This window comes from Anolis carolinensis, chromosome 2 (assembly GCF_035594765.1).
Source record: "Anolis carolinensis isolate JA03-04 chromosome 2, rAnoCar3.1.pri, whole genome shotgun sequence".
In the NCBI taxonomy this organism is placed as follows: Eukaryota; Metazoa; Chordata; class Lepidosauria; order Squamata; family Dactyloidae; genus Anolis; species Anolis carolinensis.
The window spans coordinates 321,210,747-321,231,591 of NC_085842.1; the positions used below are offsets into that span (position 1 = coordinate 321,210,747).

The 20,845-nt window shown below is 43.0% G+C and overlaps 1 protein-coding gene and 1 pseudogene across 6 annotated transcripts in view; both read right to left on the reverse strand.

Annotated features, from left to right (window-relative positions):
- Positions 1-20,845, reverse strand: part of cntfr (ciliary neurotrophic factor receptor) — a 645,331-nt gene that overhangs the window by 245,335 nt on the left and 379,151 nt on the right. The gene's annotated exons all lie outside the window — the stretch shown is intronic.
- LOC134296804 (general transcription factor IIF subunit 2-like) lies at positions 100-10,134 on the reverse strand (annotated as a pseudogene).

The window sequence follows — 20,845 nt, forward strand, 5'->3', positions numbered from 1 at the left end:
CCACAGTCCAATGCCCAAGCAACGACTCCATACGAACTACGAAATATGCTATGATACTTCACCTTATTGATGGGAAGCTTCCCACCAGAGTGGAAATCATCTATCAGACAGATGGCAAGCTATTTAACCACAGCAGACTGAAAGCCAAAACCAAGGTCACCACAACATCTGTTATAGAACTCCAATATGCCGATGACAACGTAGTCTGTGCGCACTCAGAAGAAGACCTACAAGCCACGCTCAACACCTTCGCAGAAGCATACGAGAAGCTCGGCCTCTCACTGAACATCGAGAAAACCAAAGTGCTCTTCTGCACTGCCAGGAATACGGCTTAATTGTGTAACATTAGAAAACATTGACCATTTCCGCTCCCTTGGCAGCCACCTCTCCACAAAACTCAACACTGACACTGAAATACAACACCGCCTGAGCTCTGCGAGTGCTACATTCTTCCGAATGAAGCAGAGAGTGTTTGAGGATCTGGACATCCGTAGAGAGACCAAGGTGCTTGTTTACAAAGCCATTGTCCTCCCGACCCTGCTCTACGCCTGCGAAACATGGATGGTCTACAGACATCACACTCAACTCCTGGAGTGATTCCATCAGCGTTGCCTCAGGAAAATCCTACAAATCTCTTGGGAAGACAGGCGGACAAATGTCAGCATGCTGGAAGAAGCAAAGACCACCAGCATTGAAGCAATGCTCCCACACCATCAACTCCGCTGGACTGGCCACGTTGTCCGAATGCCCGATCACCGTCTCCCAAAGCAGCTCCTCTACTTCGAACTCAAGAACGGGAAACGGAATGTTGGTGGGCAGGAAAAGAGATTTAAAGATGGGCTTAAAGCCAACCTTAAAAACTGTGGCATAGTCACTGAGAACTGGGAAGCCCTGGCCCTTGAGTGCTCTAATTGGAGGTCAGCTGTGACCAGCAGTGCTGCGGAGTTCGAAGAGGCATGAATGGAGGGCTTAACCCTGGCTCTAGAATTCTCTCCCTAAGGAGATCAGGTTAGCTCCTTCTCTGCCCATTTTCCATCGGGAATTGAAAACATGGTTGTTCCAGAGCGCGTTTAAATGAACAGGCCCAATAGAGCTGTTATTAGAATAATTCTTTCTGTTTTGAAAGCATATGGCACTTTACCACTGCTACTTATTTCCATGATACAGCACTTTATGAAACCTGTCCCCACTGGGTTGCTTTTAATTACTCTGATTTTATCTGCTTGGATTTTAATGTATTTGTCCATTATTTTATTTTGTGTATTGTTGGAATGTTTTAAGTTTATGTTAAATATGTTGTTGTTGTTCGGGCTTGTCCCTGTTGTGAGCCGCCCCGAGTCCCTTCGAGGAGATGGGGCGGGATATAAAAATAAAGATGATGATGATGATTATTATTATAAGGGAGAAACGTGCCAAGAGGAAGGCCCATCAAGACAACCCTGACCAGGACTGCCTTCCACATGGAAACCGATGTCCTCACTGTGGGAGAACATGCGGAACAAGAATTGGTCTCTTCAGCCACCTACGGACACACACTCAAGACAATAGAGATGGAAGAGAATCATCCTTGAACTACGAGGGATGGCCATACAAACTTCTCATCCTTCCTCTCCTATCTGCTTTCCTTGAGGTCCGGTCCAGGGGGTGCAGAGGAGGGAGAGAGGGAAAGAGAGAGCACAAGGGGCCTGCCGCTCTTTGATGCTGCCCAGGACCTCCAGGTCTGGAAAGAGGCAGCTGCCTCGAGCCTCTTCCCCCAGAGACCCATTTGGGGAGGCGGAGGGAGCCCCGTTCCCACTCCAGTCCGGGGGAAGCCGTAAACCAAAAGGAACATTAAGAGGCCAGAGCTGCTTCCCCCCCTTTGCCTTTCCTCACAAACACCTCCGGGCTCCTCCTCGGGACGTCGTCCCCAGAGCGGCGGCTGGGATTTCGGACGTGTTGACGGGACCCCGGTGTCCAATTATTCCTTGGCTGCGAGCGCAGGACAAGCGCCCGGAGAGCTCTGGTTTCCAGTAGGAAATGGCTGTGAAACCGACCCAGGATTACCTAATCCCTCCATTTTGGGGAAGGAGTCCTGCAAAGGAGTCCCTCGCTGTTAACACACGAACCCAACAAGGATAAGTGGGGATGGTTTAGGGTGCTTAGGATGCCACTTGCCATAATCCCATCGTCCACAGGAGATGGTGCTTGGGAGTGTGGTCAAAGGCTTGCATGGCTGGAATCACTCTGTTGCTCTGAGTTTTTGGGGCTGTATGGCCATGTTCCAGCAGCATCCCCTCCTGATGGTTCACCTGCATCTGTGGCTGGAATCTCCAGAGGTCTGTTGGAAGTGAAGCAAGTGGAGTGTATATATATATCTGTGGAATATTGTCCAGGGAGGGAGAAAGAAACAGAGAGGTCAGCCGTAGAAGAGCACTTGATGACCCAACCTGGACACAGCATACTACAGTAGAGTCTCGCTTATCCAACATAAACAGGCCGGCAGAATGTTGGATAAGCGAATATGTTGGATAATAAGGAGAGATTAAGGAGAAGCCTATTAAACATCAAATTAGGTTATGATTTTACAAATTAAGCACCAAAACATCATTAGACAACACATTTGACAGAAAAAGTAGTTCAATGTTCTGTAGTAATTACTGTATTTGCGAATTTAGCACCAAAATATCGCGATGAATTGAAAACATTGATTACAAAAATGCGTTGGATAATCCAGAACATTGGATAAGTGGATGTTGGATAAGTGAGACTCTACTGTATTTGAGAATAATGCTGGACCACTCTGACAACCACTATGTCAAAATACACAGAGAAGCCATTGACATCCACAACAAGCATGTGGACAATTTCAACAGAAAGGAGGAAACCATGAAAATGAACAAAATTTTGTGACCAGAATGACAAAACACCAGAATCAAGAGAGCAAATAAGGAACAACATTCAGAAACATTCAGCAAATGAGGAACAACATTCAGGGGAACTCCAGACAACAAACAATCAAGTGCCAGCGAACACCTCCCAAACAAAGGATGCCTCTAGGCAACAGAGGCCAGGCTACCTCTATGCAGATACCCTCACTGATTGACTTTGCAACTTCATGGCTACTCAATGCTATTCAAACTTGCTAATTCACACTTGTTTTAAACAGACAAGGGTTCTTTCTCCCACCCTGGACATTATTCCACAGGATATTTCTCCCACCCTGGGCATTATGCACGCCACTTGCTTCACTGCCAACAGATCTCTGAAGATACAGTTAGCCTCAGACGCAGGTGAAATGTCAGGAGAGAATGCTGCTGGAGCAGTATGGATGCACACCTCGAATTGCTTTCCCCTCCCTTTGACCCTATTCCTGCTTTGAATTTCCACTTTATAGGCTTTGGAAAGGCAAGATTTCTGTTCCCTGTCCTTTCTCCTCGGGCCATCTCCCTCTGTTTATATGGCTGGGGAATTTGTTCCCCTTTTTCAATGACTCTTCAAAATAAATATTTGCTTTTCCCAGCCTACTTTCCTAGTGCTAGGCTTAATTGAGATGTGTTTAATTTTTTTTGTGTTGGTACCCAAAAGAAACAGAGAGAGAAAGAGAGCGAGCCTGATCTTTAGTAAGTGACAAAACACCCGGCGCAAAGCCCAAGAAAACAACCAAGCTGCAAACCTACCCAAGGGAGGCATTTTAAAAGCAATTAAATGAAGAAGGGAAAGAAACGTTCGGGGATGCTGGGGGAGAGATGTTAATTTTGTGTCACGGCGAAGATTTCGCACACCCCAGAGCCGCCGAGGCGAGTGCGTCAGTGCGCACACGGCGGCCATAACGCGACCCGGCGCAGGCGGAACGGGATGTAAAACGAGAGCAAAGCCGGCTGGAGCAAACTCGCCGCCGGGACCCATCATGCCTTGGCCAGGACCAGTGTGTCTTGGATGGGACCCAGTAGATCTTTTACACTTGCTCTAATGCTGCGATGCTTTATTGGAGTTTCGTTTTAATGTCCTCGTAAAAGAATAAAATATAAAAAGACGTGATTGCATACGCAGGCCGCGCCGTCCCCAGGCGGAAAGGGAAAGATGCGTGGGCTTTTGGCTGAGCAACGGACAGGGCTGGAAAAGAGTCCGTGTGAAAGGGATTTAGGAGACTTACTAAACCACAAGATGAACGTGAGCCAACAATGTGACGCGGCGGCTGAAAAAGCCAATGCGATTCAAGACGGCATCAAGAAGAGTAGAGTGTCTTTGTTAGAGCATTTCCAATGTCAGCTGCTTCTAACCTAGCGATTTTTTTCAAAGTGTTTAATGCCAGTGCTAATGCTTTTTGCTTTTGCTTTTTGGTGTGTTTCTTTGCCAAGTACAGTAGAGTCTCACTTATCCAACATAAACGGGCCAGCAGAACGTTGGATAAGCGAATATGTTGGATAATAAGGAGAGATTAAGGAAAAGCCTATTAAACATGAAATTAGGTTATGATTTTACAAATGAAGCACCAAAACATAATGTTTAACAACAAATTTGACAGAAAAAGTAGTTCAATACGCAGTAATGCTATGTAGTAATTACTGTATTTACGAATTTAGCACCAAAATATCACGATGTATTGAAAACATTGACTACAAAAATGCGTTGGATAATCCAGAACGTTGGATAAGCGAGTGTTGGATAAGTGAGACTCGACTATACTTTTCCATTTTTATGTCGCCATTTGTTCAGATTTTTTTTTCTTTTTAATATAAATATGGACACTTTAGCTTTGTTTTTGGTTTTTCCCCCCTCTCTCTCCCTTTTTGATCCTTTTTTAATCTCAATTTTCCTACTTTCTATACAATCAAATGTTCTCACTCTTTCGATGTTAATTTACTGTATTTTATAAGGTAAAACTTCAATATTATAGATAGAATAGCTGTGCTCGGCCACGCATTGCTGTGGCAAAGTGGTGGTGGTATTGGTTAAAAATTGTTGTGTAATTTTTATTTGACGTTATTTGTATTTTTTTTATTAATTTTATTGTAAGTTATCTTTTTATTTATTATATTTTATTATTTTATTGTATTATTTTTAGTTATTTTCTGTTATTATAGTATTTTGTTGTATTAATTTTTTAGTGTTTTTAATTATTTTTTTAGTGTTTTTTATTATTTTTTATTGGGTTGCTAGGAGACCAAGTTGGAGGAGCTTAGCCTTCTAACTGGCAGCAATTGGATAAAAGCAATTATTCCTCTCTCTCTAATTAGGACTTTATTTTTCTTTTCTTTTTGTTGTATCAACCTTGAGGCGTGGATGATGGGTTGTGTTGTCAAATTTCGAGGTTGGGGGGCCTGTAGTTTTGTTGTTTTGTGGGTCGCCGTGATGCCATCACTCTTAGATAGATAGATAGATAGATAGATAGATAGATAGATAGATAGATAGATAGATAGATAGATAGATAGAGGTAAAGGTTTCCCCTGACATTAAGTCCAGTCGTGTCTGACTCTGGGGGTTGGTGCTCATCTCCATTTCTAAGCCGGAAACATTTGTTTTTGTGGCTGTCACAAACTAGGTTGAATTGGTTGAGACTCAATTCACTGAATAACTAGAGCAAAACGTGCTGCATGACGTCTCACAGAAACAAAGTTTGTGCAGTTTAATGAACTTTTTCCATGTTTTTATGATAGAACCAATTACGAAATGACATCTACAACCCAGGAACAAAAATCGTGTTCTATAACGTAATGTGTCTGTGGGACCTGGCTATTCCTTTTAATTTTCCAGGTTGGGTTTTTCACACCTGAATATAGATTGACAGTACGTGATGGCACAACAATATAGGATTCCGTCTCCATCTTCACAATTGCAGCCACACTGGGATGGTGCAAGGTGTATGTCCATTGTTGAAACTCTGTTTCTCAATTAATGGGAGAATTAAAGTCAGTTTCAACGCAGACAATCCCTTGCACAAAAGAGCGATGTGCTTCCTATTCTTTCCTTGCAGAACATTTCAAGCCCCTCTCCCTTCCCAATCTCCCCTCCTCTGATTCTTGTCTGGCCCAAGAACGCTTTCTCTTTTCCTTAGGATTTCAAAGGATTGTTCTCTATTGAAGGCCACAGAAAGGGCCTTTTCGCCGTCTGATGGTGGATTTCTATGCCTGGGCGCATAGATTTGCATTGATTCGAACTCGGGAAGAGGCTCCTATTTCATGTGATGTTCTTCTCCTTTAAATACAACCCGGCGCCTGCTTTTCCGCTTTGGGTCCGCAGCGGCTCTGGCTCTCCGATGGCTGCGGCTTTTGTGCCTGCGTTTTGTTCCCTTCATCTCCCGAACCGCTTTCGAGCCCCGTTATTATTATTCATTACTTCATCTACATTCTCCGGCTTCTAACGACCTTTTCACAGCAGTCTCATTTCAAGACTTTTCTTCTTCTTCTTCTTTCTCTTGTTCCCAAAGCCAAGGAATTCCCCCCTCCTCTTTCCCTTTCTCCTGACCCTTAATGCAATCACATACGCCGGCCTAGGAAACAATATACATACATATATAAATATATTATTTCAAAAATTAATTACTTTGTGTTGAGGGGACGGGAAGGTTCGACCGCAGAAGAGAGCGGTCTGAAGGCGGCTAGGGTTGCAGTTCCTCCGTGAAATGTTCCATTTGTTCAGGGAATTTCCTCACTCCCGCCTTCTCTAGCCCTCCTTGGCCCTTTCCTTTCCTGCTGTTTAATTTTTAAACATGTCCTTGTGACTTTTCATACTGTTTTCTCAGTTACAAGTGAGACTTCCAGAGTCTCTTGGAACAATGGGAGAAACCCAACAAGCTGGCAAAGATCTACCCTGTTTTCCCTAAAATAAGACATCCCCAGAAAATAAGACCTAGCAGAGGTTTTGCTGAATTGCTAAATATAAGACCTCCCCCGAAAGTAAGACCTAGCAAAGTTTTTGTTTGAAAGCATGCTCGCCAAACAAAACACCAGAGCATGCAGGATCGGTAAATGTACATACCATAGTGTTGTACATTGAAATAATGGTAGTAACAAGAAATTCTTGATAGGATTCACAGTTGGTCTGGTTATGGTGGTTTGTGATGACAACTACTGTAGAGTATATAATAAATGTTCAATTTTTTGTTCAGCAATCAATGTGAATTCTTCTTCATGGAAAAATAAGACATCCCCCGAAAATAAGACCTAGAGCATCTTTGGGAGCAAAAATTAATATAAGACACTGTCTTATTTTCGGGGAAACATGGTAATCAACCCCATCCCTGTCCCAACATCCTCAACATTTCCCCATTCTGTAGCATTTACTTCCATCCTGCAAACTCTGGTGGTGCTTAAGCACATGCTCAACGTCAAGCATCTTGGCTAAGAGAATATAATAGCTTTATTGCCATTGTACTATTGCACAATGAATTGTAATGCCTTCCTAGCACACACCACAAAACAACACACCCATCCCTTCTACACCTGGTTCACTATCTGATGTCCCGTCCCTCGAGGTTTTTATTCTGTTCCCTTTCTCACCCAGAGTTTTAATTTTTAATCTAGTTTTTAAATGTAGTGTTCATGCGGCCCGCTCTTGTTATATTGCTGTTTCGATCTTATGTTGTACTGTTTATTTTATGTAATGTATTATTTAATTGTATTATGTTATGGTTATATTGTATTGTCTTGGGCATGGCCCCATGTAAGCCGCCCCGAGTCCCCATTGGGGAGATGGTGGCGGGGTATAAATAAAGTTTTATTATTATTATTATTACACCTACATGGTTGTTTTAATCCAGTTTGACACTGCTTTAGTTGCCATGGCCCAATACTATGAAATCTTGGGAGTTGCAGTTTGGTGAGACACCAGCATCTTTGGCAGAAAAGGCTAAAAACGTTATAAAACTGCAACTCCTGGGATTCCATTGCATTTATTTATTTATTTACAGTATTTATATTCTGCCCTTCTCACCCCGAAGGGGACTCAGGGAGGATCACATTACACATATAAGGCAAACATTCAATGCCTTAACATAGAACAGAGACAGAAACAAACATAGGCTCCGAGCTGGCCTCGAACTCATGACCTCTTGGTCAGAGTGATTTGTTGCAGCTGGCTGCAGCTGGCTGCTCACCAGCCTGCGCCACAGCCCGGCCCCATGCATTGAGCCATGTTGATTAAGGTGGTCTCAAACCACATTAATTCTAAGCACCAAAGAAACATCATGCAAGCAAAAGACAACAGGGATCTTCTCAAGGAGTCTACCATATACCAAGCAGCTGTGAACAAGTCTACATATGCAGCAATGCCCAAACACAAATCAAGGAACATGAAAGGCACTGCAGACTGATTCAAACAGAGAAGTCAGCCATAGCAGAGCACTTGATGGACCAACCTGGACACAGGTTATTATTTGAGAACACAGAAATGCTGGAACACTCTGACAACCACCATGTCAGGCTACAGAGAGAAGCCACTGAAATCCACAAGCATGTGGATAAGGAGGAAACCATGAAAATGAACAAAATCTGGCTCCTGGTATTAAAAAAACTCTAAAATCAGGACAGTAAATAAACGTTCAGAAAACAGAGGAATTCCAGATAAGAATCAATCAGGGCCAGCTAACACTTCCCAACAATGAATGCCCCCAGGCAGGCAGCAGCCACGCTTTGAAGCTGCAAGGCCATTCAATGCTAATCAAGGTGATCAATTCCAACATTCACTCTTACCCCAAACAAACAAGTTTTTTCTCCCACCCTGGACTTTCCACAGATATATAAACCCCACTTGCCTCGTTTCCTACAGACCTCACAACCTCTGAGGATGCCTGCCATAAATGTGGGTGAAACGTCAGGAGAGAATGCTTCTGGAGCATAGCCATACAGCCTGGAAAACTCACAGCAACCCAGTGATTCTGGCCATGAAAGCCTTTGACAACACATTCTATAAAATGTTTGTCAAACCAACATTCGGAAACATACAGAATGTTCTCTACTAAATCATTTTAAAATTATACTTTGTCTTAAAGGGACAAATGTGCATTTGTTCTTCCTGTCCCCATAATCGACAGCTTCTCTGATGGTGTCATCAGCAGTTGTGTTAATCATGTTTATCTTCACCTTGATAATGTTGGTATTCTGGTTTAAGTTCCCAGGTGTTTTTGTGCATCCTTTTAACATTGTAGATGCCTATTTCTCTTCATATTTCTTTCAAGCCTCTCACTGGCTGTTTTGTTATATCAACCAAATCTTTAATGTTATAATACTGATGCTTTTCAAAAGCTGAAAAAAGCATGCCCAGGACTTGTTGCTTTTCAGCCTGTGCTCGCTTTCCATCTTTTTTCTTCTTTTCACACTCAATATTTTACTGATGGTTTACCACAGGTTTGTAGTTTTGGTTACAGCTTTATCCAACTGTATTATCCAGCTTACAGGTTTGGAAGATTCTTCCATTTGCAGCCTTTTCAACTTGACATCGTTTTCACTGGCTGCAGGCCGGCATCCTGCACACTGGGCCACTCTTCCTTCCAGTGATAGTTCCTCTAAGGAGCTCTCTTTAAACACGGCTAATGCCTGTCCTCCCACGCTATGCAAAAGCCAAGGATGCTCTCTGGGTGCGCTGATGGAAGTTGGCTTCCTACCAATATCATCGATGTTTGCAAGATCTTAATTCAAAGTGAAAGATACTTCTATTCTTGCTTGGTTTTTGGCCATTCTTAGCTTTCCCACTTCATCTCTTCCTGATGCTTTATTCCACTGCTGGGACAAGTATTTTGGGACCTTGGTGAGCCACGTGAACATGTTCTGCTTGGTCTTGGGCAGGTCCAGCTCCTCCTTCTCACTCATGGTGGTCCTCTCAGTCTCTATAGAGGGCCAGGCAAGGAATCAAGAGTTGTGGGGACAAAGTTGTGGGGACAAAGTATGTATATTAATTCAACAGTGTAGGTGCATCCTAAGCAGGCCGAATATCCAGGCAATGCATAGCCATAATCTCATGGACAATTCAGAGATTTTTTTTCCTACTCAAGACTATCAAGATTGAGACTACTTTCAGGGGAGATTAGACCACTCCATAAATGGCAGTTAGGAGTCCCGGTGGTGAAGTGGTTAAAGCACTGAGCTGCTGAACTTGCAGACCAAAAGGTTCCAGGTTCAAATCATGGGAGCAGAGTGAGCACCCGCTGTTAGCTCCAGCTTCTGCCAACCTAGCAGTTCAAAAACATGCAAATGTGAGTAGATCAATAGGTACCGCTCTGGCGGGAAGGTAACGGCGCTCCATGCAGTCATGCCAGTGGCCACATGACCTTGGAGCTGTCTACGGACAACGCCGGCTCTTCGGCTTAGTAATGGAGATGAGCACTAACCCCCAGAGTCGGACACGAGTGGACTTAACGTCAGGGGAAACCTTTACCTTTACCTATAAATGGCTGTTAGTACAAATGTTGGCATGTGCAGTGCTCTGTGGTTCACTGAAACCAATCAAGCCTACTTCTACAAAGTGGATAGCTTTCATGGTTCGTGGATGAGTGTATGTAAAGCTTCTTGTTAGGGATTCCTCTTCTTCAGAAGAGGAAGGGGAGCAGGAAAGTGTTCATGAGTCACAGGGGCAATTGGAATCTGAGGAGGAGAGTTTGCAAGTCCCCACATTTCAGGAGAGGCGAAAGGAAACAGAGCAGAGACGTCGTTCAGCTAGAATAGCTGCCTGAAACGCAGCTGAGGAATTAGGAACTGCTCTAGCAGCTGTGAGGGGACTCAGGATTATAAAGCAGAAGCAGGTGCAGCCAGCTCTTGCTGATAACAAACTGACTCTTAATGCCTAAGCCTTTGCTCCCCTTGTGCCTGCTTAGAGTCTGCATCTGGGAAACTGCTCCTAAGAATTTATTGCTGTTTCTTTGTCTGAAGTAAGACTGCTACTTGATTTGGAAATTGATTAGAGACTTAAGAACTGTGTTTGCCCTAAGACTTTGCTTTCCTTTGCATTATACCACTGAGTGTGCTATCCTTTATGTTTTGCTGAAGTAAAGCAGCTTTCATTTACTTACCACATTGTTTTAAAGCTGTTATTGAAAGACAAAACAGGACAGAATGTTAAGCTGCCCTACCATTTTAGTCTGGACTTTGCAGAAGCTCTTCAAGGTACTGGGTCTATCCTAAGAACAATGTTCAGCACTTTGGATAGCTCCTGCAAAGCTCTACTAAAATTTACAGCCTAAGGAAGGGAGGAAGGAGAAGCCAAAGGGAAAGAAAAGGAACCCAAGAGACAACACGAGGAGAAGGAGGACACACGATTGGTTGATAAAGACTTAAAATAGTGTATAACTACTAAAATAATGTATAAATATTAAAATAAATATAGCGTCCCTACTTCGCGGATCTTCACTTATTGCAGGTGGTCCTGGAACCTAACCCCAGCGATAAATGAGGGAACACTATATAGATCTATAATTATAGATACTAATTTCACATATGCATTTTCCCTGAAATGTTTGCAAATCCCCGCTGTGTGTGCATGTGTGCGCGTGCATTCCCCCTACAATATTTGCAAGCCATATATATTCATATCTATCTAGACATGTCTATATATATTTGTGTGTTCATTTCCCCCCTGTAATATTTGCAAGCCCTATATATAGGTAGGTAAGAATATATTCTTATCTATCCAGACATCTCTCTTTATATAGATATTTGCAGAGACTTGCAAACATATGAGGGTAAATTCATATATAAAAATAATGTATATTTATGGCTACAGAAACACAGGTACATGGATCTATAGGTATAAAGGATTTGCAAAGACTTGTAAACATATGAGGGAAAATTCATATATAGAATTAATGTATATATAGTAGAGTCTCACTTATCCAACGTAAACGGGCCGGCAGAACGTTGGATAAGCGGATATGTTGGATAATAAGGAGAGCTTAAGGAGAAGCCTATTAAACACCAAATTAGGTTATGATTTTATAAATGAAGCACCAAAACATCATGTTATACCACAAATTTGACAGAAAAAGTAGTTCAATATGCAGTAATGCTATGTAGTAGTTACTGTATTTACGAATTTAGCACCAAAATATCACGATGTATTGAAAACATTGACTACAAAAATGCGTTGGATAATCCAGAACGTTGGATAAGTGAGTGTTGGATAAGTGAGACTCTACTGTAGATAGATACACATATAAAGGTACATAGAGATGGCAAAAACTTGCAAGGGGTTAATGCCTATATATCTGTAGGAGAGTTTAACCAATATTTCAGGGGAAAATGCTTTCATAAGATTAATGAATATATATTTTTCTTCTTCCTGACTTGCAAGGGTGTCTTTCTCTTTTCAAAACATTCCCTTGATTAAGAGCAAGGGAGGCTTTGCAAAAGAAAACACACTGATAAGGGAGGAGAAGAGAGAAATAGCCTGACCTTGACCTGATAATAAGCCGGGGGAGGCTTTTTCAGCTCATAAATAAAGGCTGAAAAACTTGGCTTCTGTTCGAGTATATACGGTAGGTCTCTATGGCTAAAGAGAATCTTTTATGTTCATGAGACCATAGGAATTAGAATTAGAAGGGATCACTAGTCCAACAGTCCACCATGCTGGAATACATAACTAAAGCATCACCAAAAGATGCCCATCCAACCTCTCTTTGGAGACTTCCAAAGTCCTCCACCCTCCAAGTAAGTCTATTCTGCTGTCAAAAAACTCTTGGAGTAAATAACTTCATTCTAATGTTTACATAAAATCTTTTCCTTGCCATTTGAATCCATTGGTTTGTGTCCTAGTATGTGGAGCAGCAGAAAACAAGCCGGCCCCGTCTTCTGTAAAATATCCTTTTAAATATTGAAACATGGCTACCTTTTCCCTTCTTCACCTCTTCTCACTGAGCAAAACCTATCCACTTTCCTCCTTTTCATCATTCGGGTTGCCTTCCAGCATATTGTTGGTCTGCTGCCCATTAGTTTCTCTAATATTTCCCCCTTAACTTTCACAAATCTGAAAGCTGACATTTATCCCATTGTGTTTGGGCTACGTTTCTTTTGGCAATTTCCACCTGCCTCCTTCAAAGTGAGAAAGAAGGAGAGGAGGGAGATAATTGTATTCAGTGCAATCGGCCACGAGAGCTCCCGCTCAAGGGCAATCTATCTACCTCTAGCATTAGACAAAAGAGTATTTGAAAGTATTTGAAGCATCTTGAGCACAAAACACCGTTCTTTGAGTGTTGAGAAACCTTGACATGAAGAACCCTAGAGAGATGAGTGCTTTCAGGACTTCACATAGAGTGTATCTACACCAGGCATGAGCAAACTTTGGCCCTCTCTCCAGGTGTTTTGGACTTCAACTCCCACCATTCCTAACAGACTCAGGCTTGAGCGGGAAAAGGAAAGGGCCTGAAGCTGTTAGGAATGGTGGGAGTTGGAGTCCAAAATACCTGGAGAGAGGGCCAAAGTTTGCCCATGCCTGGTCTATAGCACTGAGCCATGGATGTTAAAGTGATGACAAACTGCATTCATTCTACGAGGGTTGAATGAAAAGTAATGCCTCCACCTTCGTAACTCCTCAACAGATGGCAGTCCTGGTCTGCGGCAAGTACTGGCTTGTTCAGGAGACTCTCCTCTACAGTTTCATTTGGAGGGAAGCCTTAGCATTGAACGGTTGTGTTGTTAAAGTGTGAAGTATGGAACCCTGCGCAGACGGTCAGTCAATGCCATCACGGAAGAAGTCGACACTCTGTTTCTGCAACCGGCGTCTCACAGGACCCATCGTGCACAGATCTTTTGATAGCCCAGCCAAGCAATCATGTGACCCACACATTCTTGTGAAATGCCGATTATGCTTGAAATTTCTCTCTGAGTGATACGACAATCGTCCTGAATCAATCTGTCCACCTTTTGCTTGTGAAACAAGGTGGTTGCTGTCACAGGACGTCCAACTCTTTGTTTGTCAAGCAAGTCAGATGTTCCCACCTCAACATCTTTAAACTTACTTGCCCAACGACGCACAGGACTCACATCAACACAATCTCCATAAACAGCTTGCATTCTCTGATTTGGGGTGACACATTGTGCTCTCAAGAATTCAGTGGTTAAATATTATGAATAAGAATAATAATGAAAAATGTTGGCGAGGGTGCCAGGAAATTGGAACCTACATGCATATGTGGTGGGATTATAAACATGTAAAAAGTTTTTGGGACTTGGTCATAAGGGAAATAGAAAATATTATGAGTATAAAAATTAGAAGGAATCCAGTGGAAATATTACTTTTAATTAAAAAAGATGATGAGAAAGATAAGAGGGAAAAAAATTTAATAGATATGCTATTAACAGCAGCTAGATTACTAATTGCAAAATATTGGAAAGGAGAAATGAAAATACAAATTGATGAATGGTATAAAGAAGTTTGGCGAATGGCACTGAATGACAAGCTAACATCAAATTTAAAAGTAAAGAAGGGATTATGGGAAAAATGATTTTGAAAGTATTTGGAGAAAATTTCTAGAAAAATTATTGGAAAAAGAAGATGGGAATTTACCTCCAAATGAAGAATTGAACTTTTGGTGGGACTACAGAGGAAGAGATGGCTCTGGGGAAGGGGAGCACAGGGGTGAATGTAAATAAAAGAGGGGGAAATGTATAGAATATGTTTATATAATTGTAACTTTTCTCAATAAAAATATTATTAAATTTTAAAAAAAGAATTCAGTGACTGCACATTGCTTAAGTCGCATTGACCACAGGGTTCCACACTTCGCTCTTTAACAACACAACCATCCAATGCTAAGGCTTCCCGCCAAATGGAACTGAAGAGGAGAGTCTACTGAACAAGCCAGTACTTGCTGCAGACCAGGACTGCCATCTCTTGAGGAGTTACCAAGGTGGAGGCATTACTTTTCATTCAATCCTTGTAAAATGCAGGTGCACCATGAGATTCTCTTACACATAATTATTGCCATAATTTCTCTAAAATGAAACCTTTCAAGGATGTATTTTTGGGAGCCGGGGTGAGTGACAGGAGCTTGAAACAGTTTGGGGCCAAAATACACAACATTTTCAGTACTATACTGTAGATATGCTATTTCCCCCCACTTGAATGAATTGGAATAAGAGGGGAGGGTGTTAGCAAAGGGTGGAACGGGGTAGGATTATTCTTGCCCTCTTAATCCTGTGAGAGGCCTCTTGGGGACGCAAGCAGAGATCCCAGGGATGGATCAACTGGATGGACATCTCCGTGCCAAGCTGCCAAAAACATAATTGCAAAAACCTGGAGGAGAAGGATGAGGAGACGGTTTGAAAGCGCCAGGCAGATGGAGGCTCCCATTTCCCCGCTTATTCCTGTTGCAAAGCTATTTGTCGGGAGCAGAGCTTTGCGAATTAAACCCTCCAGGTGTTCAGGTAGAACATCTGAGTGTTAAAAATAGGTGCCTCCTCACCAGGATGAAGCCGGTGAGAAATCAGTTGCCCAGCGGATAAGAAGAGATGCAATCTCCCTGCATGTAATGACTTGCAACCCATCATCCACAAGGCATGAGCAGAGCAACGCATTCCATCATTCTGGATCTGCCCTTTTCTATATGTCAGGGTGTAATGTTCATCTGCTCATAATGCACATAGGCCGAATACAATTGCCCTATATTATTTTATTTATTTTATTTACAGCATTTATATTCCGCCCTTCTTTCTCACCCCGAAGGGGACTCAGGGCGGATCACATTACACATATAGGCAAACATTCAATGCCTTTTAACATAGAACAAAGACAAACAAACATAGGCTCCGAGCGGCCTTGGACTCATGACCTCCTGGTCAGAGTGATTCATTGCAGTTAATTGCACTGGTTTGCTCTCCCATCTGCGCCACAGCCCGGGCCCGGTCTACAATGTGATCCGCACTGAGTCCCCTTCGGGGTGAGAAAGGCGGAATATTTATTTATTTATTTATCTATTTACAGTATTTATATTCCGCCCTTCTTTCTCTCCCCGAAGGGGACTCAGGGCGGATAACATTATACACACATAGGGCAAACATTCAATGCCCATAAACACATCAAACAGAGACTGAGACAGACAGACGCAGAGGCAATTTAACCTTCTCCTGAGTGGATGTTCGATTCTGGCCACAGGGGGGAGCAGCTGCTTCATCATCCACTCTGATGGCACTTCCTCATTCCAACATCGTAAATTAGTTAAATTTGACTCCCCACTTTTTATAAGTGGTACCTTATTTCCTACTTGATAGATGCAACTATCTTTCGGGTTGCTAGGTCAGCAACGAGCAGGGGCTATATTTTATTTTTAATTGACGGGTGCTCACCCCGCCACGGGCTGGCCTCGAACTCATGACCTCATGGTCGGAGTGATTTATTGCAGCAGGCTGCTCTCCAGCCTGCGCCACAGTCTGGCCCCACTGTAATACTGTAAATAAAATAAATATTAAATAAAATAAATGATGCACACTGGTTTACAATGAACATTTGCCCAACCTCTTTCAACCATGTAGGGAGACCAATCCAAGCCTTTCTAACAGATGGTCATCCAGCCTCTGCTCAAAAGCCTCCATAGAAGGAGACTCTGCTGGACTCTCAGGCAGCAGATGCCACATCTCTAACCATCAGGAAGTTTTTTCTAATATTTGAGAGGAATCTTTTGAATCCCTGTAGTTTGAATCCCGCCCTCCATTATGTCCTACTCTCTAGAGCAGCAAAAACAAGCCTTGGCCTCCTTCCCAATATAGAACCATAGAATCATAGAGATGGAAGAGACCATAAGAGCCATCCAGTTCCCAATCCACTAACACTGTCAAAATGATACTGAATAGCCCATTGGAACAGGACCAAACCTTTTTGCACCTCACTAGTCCCCTATCTCCAAGAAGAAGAGGATCATGGGATGAGCTGGTTCGTGAAGTGACTTATAGTTTCCAAATCACAACCTCCCTAAGCCGCTGCAAGCTGGACAGCAAGTGGCTCAGAACCAAGCAAAATAGAGCAGAGTCCTTTCACAGCAAACACACATTTCAGCCCATCTATCAGCAGAGTCCAACTGTCAGCATCTGACCTTATCGACAGACTGTCAAGTTTCATCCAAAATATCCAGAGGCTTTAATCTTCACAGCTGCATTATATACAAATGCACAAACAGGATTTGCAGATCCACTTTCTGTCTTGTACTTGCAAACAATCAGAGTCATCAGATAGTCCCATACAACATAGGCAGATACTTACATTGAGTCACTGTCCTGTTTTGTCTTTCAAGAACAGCCTTAAGACACTGTGGTAAGTAAATGAAAACTGCTTTACTTCAGTAAAACGTAAAGTACAGCACACATAGTGGAATAATGCAAAAGGAAGCAAGAAAGTCTTAGGGCAAATGCAGTTCTTAGTCTCCGTTACAGTCCCAAATCAAATAGCAGTCTTACTTCAGACAAAGAAACAGCAATAAATTCAGATGCAGACTCGGAGCAGGCACATAGGGAGTGAAGGCATTAGAGTCAGTTTGTTACCAGCAAGATCTGGCTGCACCTGCTTCTGCTTTATAGCCCTGAGTCCCCTCACAGCTGCTAGGGCAGTTCCCAATTACTCAGCTGTATTTTTGGCAGCTATTCTAGCTGAATGATGTCTCTGCTGTGATGTCTCAGACACCTTTGGCCCATGACCCCGCAGCCATAAATCAAACTGAAGAGGACTTGGGCTTTCTTCCACCTCAGCAAGATTCTGTCCCTTTCCCGATGTCTCCTGTTGACATTTCCGTGCCAGAGCCAATTAGGTATGCCCTTGAAACGGAGCCTGGTTCTCCGGAAAGTTTGGTGTTTGATAGAAGGGCTTTTCTCAAAACAGATCTCTCCCAAAGACAGATTTTAAGGAGAAGCGTGAGATTAGCGGAGAGAGGCAATTGCGGCTAAGTCGGTTCTCTTGGGAAGTTTCGGGGAGGCAGGCATCTGGTGCAATGTTGAAACAGCTCCGTTCTCTGGGGAAGATTTGGGGAGTCAAACACCTGCTTGGGGGGAGCTCTTGAACTTCAATAAAAGTTCTGCGCTGAGTTTCCCTGTTGCGGTGCCAACGTGACTATTGACTGAAGAACATCGTCTCTTGTTCCTGAGCTTCCAAGCGGCTCACCGGCGAATTTACTCACGAGAAGTCTGGGAGTTGCGTCCCACTCCTTGCCAAGTTTGGACTGCATTTCAGATCCATCGAAATACCTTGTCTTGCCTTGAATCCTTCTCCTGGACTTACTTCAAGAACCTTCCTGTGAAACCTTGTTCTTTTCCCCACTCAAACATCCATAGAGTTTGAGTGTGTTTCGGTTATTTGGATTATAGACTTTGGACTCTAATACTGGACATATAACTTCATCTTATTGGACTAATTTTGATCTTTTCTGAAAGGTCAACTGCTGGACTATATACTCGGTTATTTTTGTTTAGAACTTTTATTGCTTTAATAAAGATATTAGATTGTTTATTGGCCTCTGTGTTGGTTTCCAGTGTTTGCGCTACCAGGGGTGTTACATCTGCTCTGTTTCCTTTCACCTCTCCTGAAATGTGCGTACTTGCAAAACCTGCTCCTCGGATTCCAACTGCCCCTCAGATTCATGAACACTTTCCTGCTCCCCTTCTTCTTCTGAAGAGGAATCCCTAACAATACCACATGTTCATCAAATAATATTTTGTTTTGTGATTAGAAATGCTGTGCCGTTTCTAGCTAACGAGGAGGACCATCTCCTTCTCTTTTTGGGGTGGATACAGATGACTCCACCGTGCCTTCCTTCCTCTCCTTCTGCCTCTCCTGCCAAAGGACTCCAGCAGAGAAGTGAGCAGCTCCCATGACAGGCAATCCAGTGCGTAGCCATCACACCTCACTGCCTTAATTTGGCTATAGATCCCTCCTTGTGGCTCCAAGTGAAGAGCGATCGATGCTAATTAATTAAGGGCTGGAACCTGCCAGCCTCCCTCGTAAGCGACGCCCAGGGAAGGTTGGCAAATGGTGCCTCCCGGGCAGTTTTTCAAAGCAGCTGTCACTTGTTGTATTCCATCAAGACGCAGAAAAACCCGGAGCGAGATTTTCGCAGAAGCGCAACCTCTTACTTGGGACTGGTTCATCAGAGCTAACGAGTGTTTACGCCACAGCTGTGGCTTCATTAGACATGTTCATGTCCTTCGGTGGTGTCTCCTTCTCTGGATGTTTTTAAGCAGATGCCTCTATCCAAGATGGAAACTCTCCGATTCCTAGCAATCAGCAACGCCTCCTTAATGCGGAATCGATCCTGCCCAATCCATCACTCCATTACACAGGCTAATCGATCAGTGTGCAATGGGAACACATCCCTGCCAAGCCCAAACTAGGAAATCCTCGCAGAGTCCGGATAGAAGCGTTTTCATAAGATGTCTTAATGGTGTCCCAAAATATACAATCTTCGCAGAAAGGCTGAACCACACTGATACATAATGCTGCCCAAACCACGAACAAAAGACATGCTTTAAGCTCAGACACAAAGTGAGGATGTATCCGTTCAAAAGGGAAAGTTGATCAGCATCTTAAAAAGGTAAAGGTAAAAGTTTCCCTGACATTAGGTCCAGTCGTGTCGGACTCTGGGGGTTGGTGCTCATCTCCATTTCTAAGCTGAAGAGCCGGCGTTGTCCATAGACACCTCCAAGGTCATGTGGGTGGCATGACTGCATGGAGCACTGTTATTTTCCTGCCAGAGCAGTACCTATTGATCTACTCACATTTGCATGTTTTCAAACTGCAGGAGCTGGGGCTAACAGCAGGCGCTCACTCCGCTCCTCAGATTCGAATCTTCTAATTTTACACACACACACACACACACACACACACACACACACACACATATATATTCCTTTGTTTTCCTTTTCCTCTATTTTTCCTACCTTTCTATAAAAACTATTGTTCTCCCACTTTCAATGTATACTAAATATTTTCTATTATTTTCAGGTTTTATGAAATTCCAATAAATATATTTGAAACAAAAACTACAGCTCCCGGGATTGCAGAGCATTGATCCGTGGGAGTTCAAGTGGTGCCAAACTGCATTGATGCTGGAGTATAGAGGCATCCTTAAATTAAAAGGATCATAGAAATGGAAGGGACCCCCAAGGGACATCCAGTCCAACCCTCTTTTGCCAGGACGAAGACACAAGCCAAGTGCTCCCAACTGATGTTTCTTGGTTGCCAACTTATCTTCTCAGCCCTGGTTGGGACTTGGATAGGAGATCACCAACTAATACTAAGTGTGTTATAGGGCTGTTGTGTGTTTTCCAGGCTGTATGGTCATGTTCCAGAAGCATTTTCACCTGACATTTCGCCCACATCTATGGCAGGCATCCTCAGAGGTTGTGAGGCATGGGAAAATGTCGTCCCTCCCAGTATTTTGGATTTTAACTCCCACAATTCCTAACAGCATCCAGCTTCCCAATGGGATTTCTTGAGAGTTGGAAACCCCTTGACTTGGCCAGATCTTTTTCTCCTTCCTATTCAAAAAGTAAAACTTGAAGGGCAAGGCTTTGCTGTTAGTGCTGGGAATCAGGCAACCTTCCCCATTCCAGATAATAAACCTCTTTCATGCGACCGAATTAAATCATTGCAATGGAGAAATATTACTGCAAAGTGGAGATATAATGAAAATCCACAATTTTTCTCAGCTTAGCAAAGACGAGGGTGTCTCATCTGGCTATGATAACTCACCGAGAACGTTGGTGAGACTGTTCACATTCTGGGAGAATCAAATTTAAATGTCAATTTAAAATGCACACTTTCCGGTGCACTTTTGTCTTGCCAGAACGTGAGCATTTTAAATTGACTTTGATTCTTATGTGTGCTTTAATCTTACGTGAAATTTTAACCAACACATTTTAAATGGTTTTATGCTTAGAGTTATTTATTGTATGGTAACCCA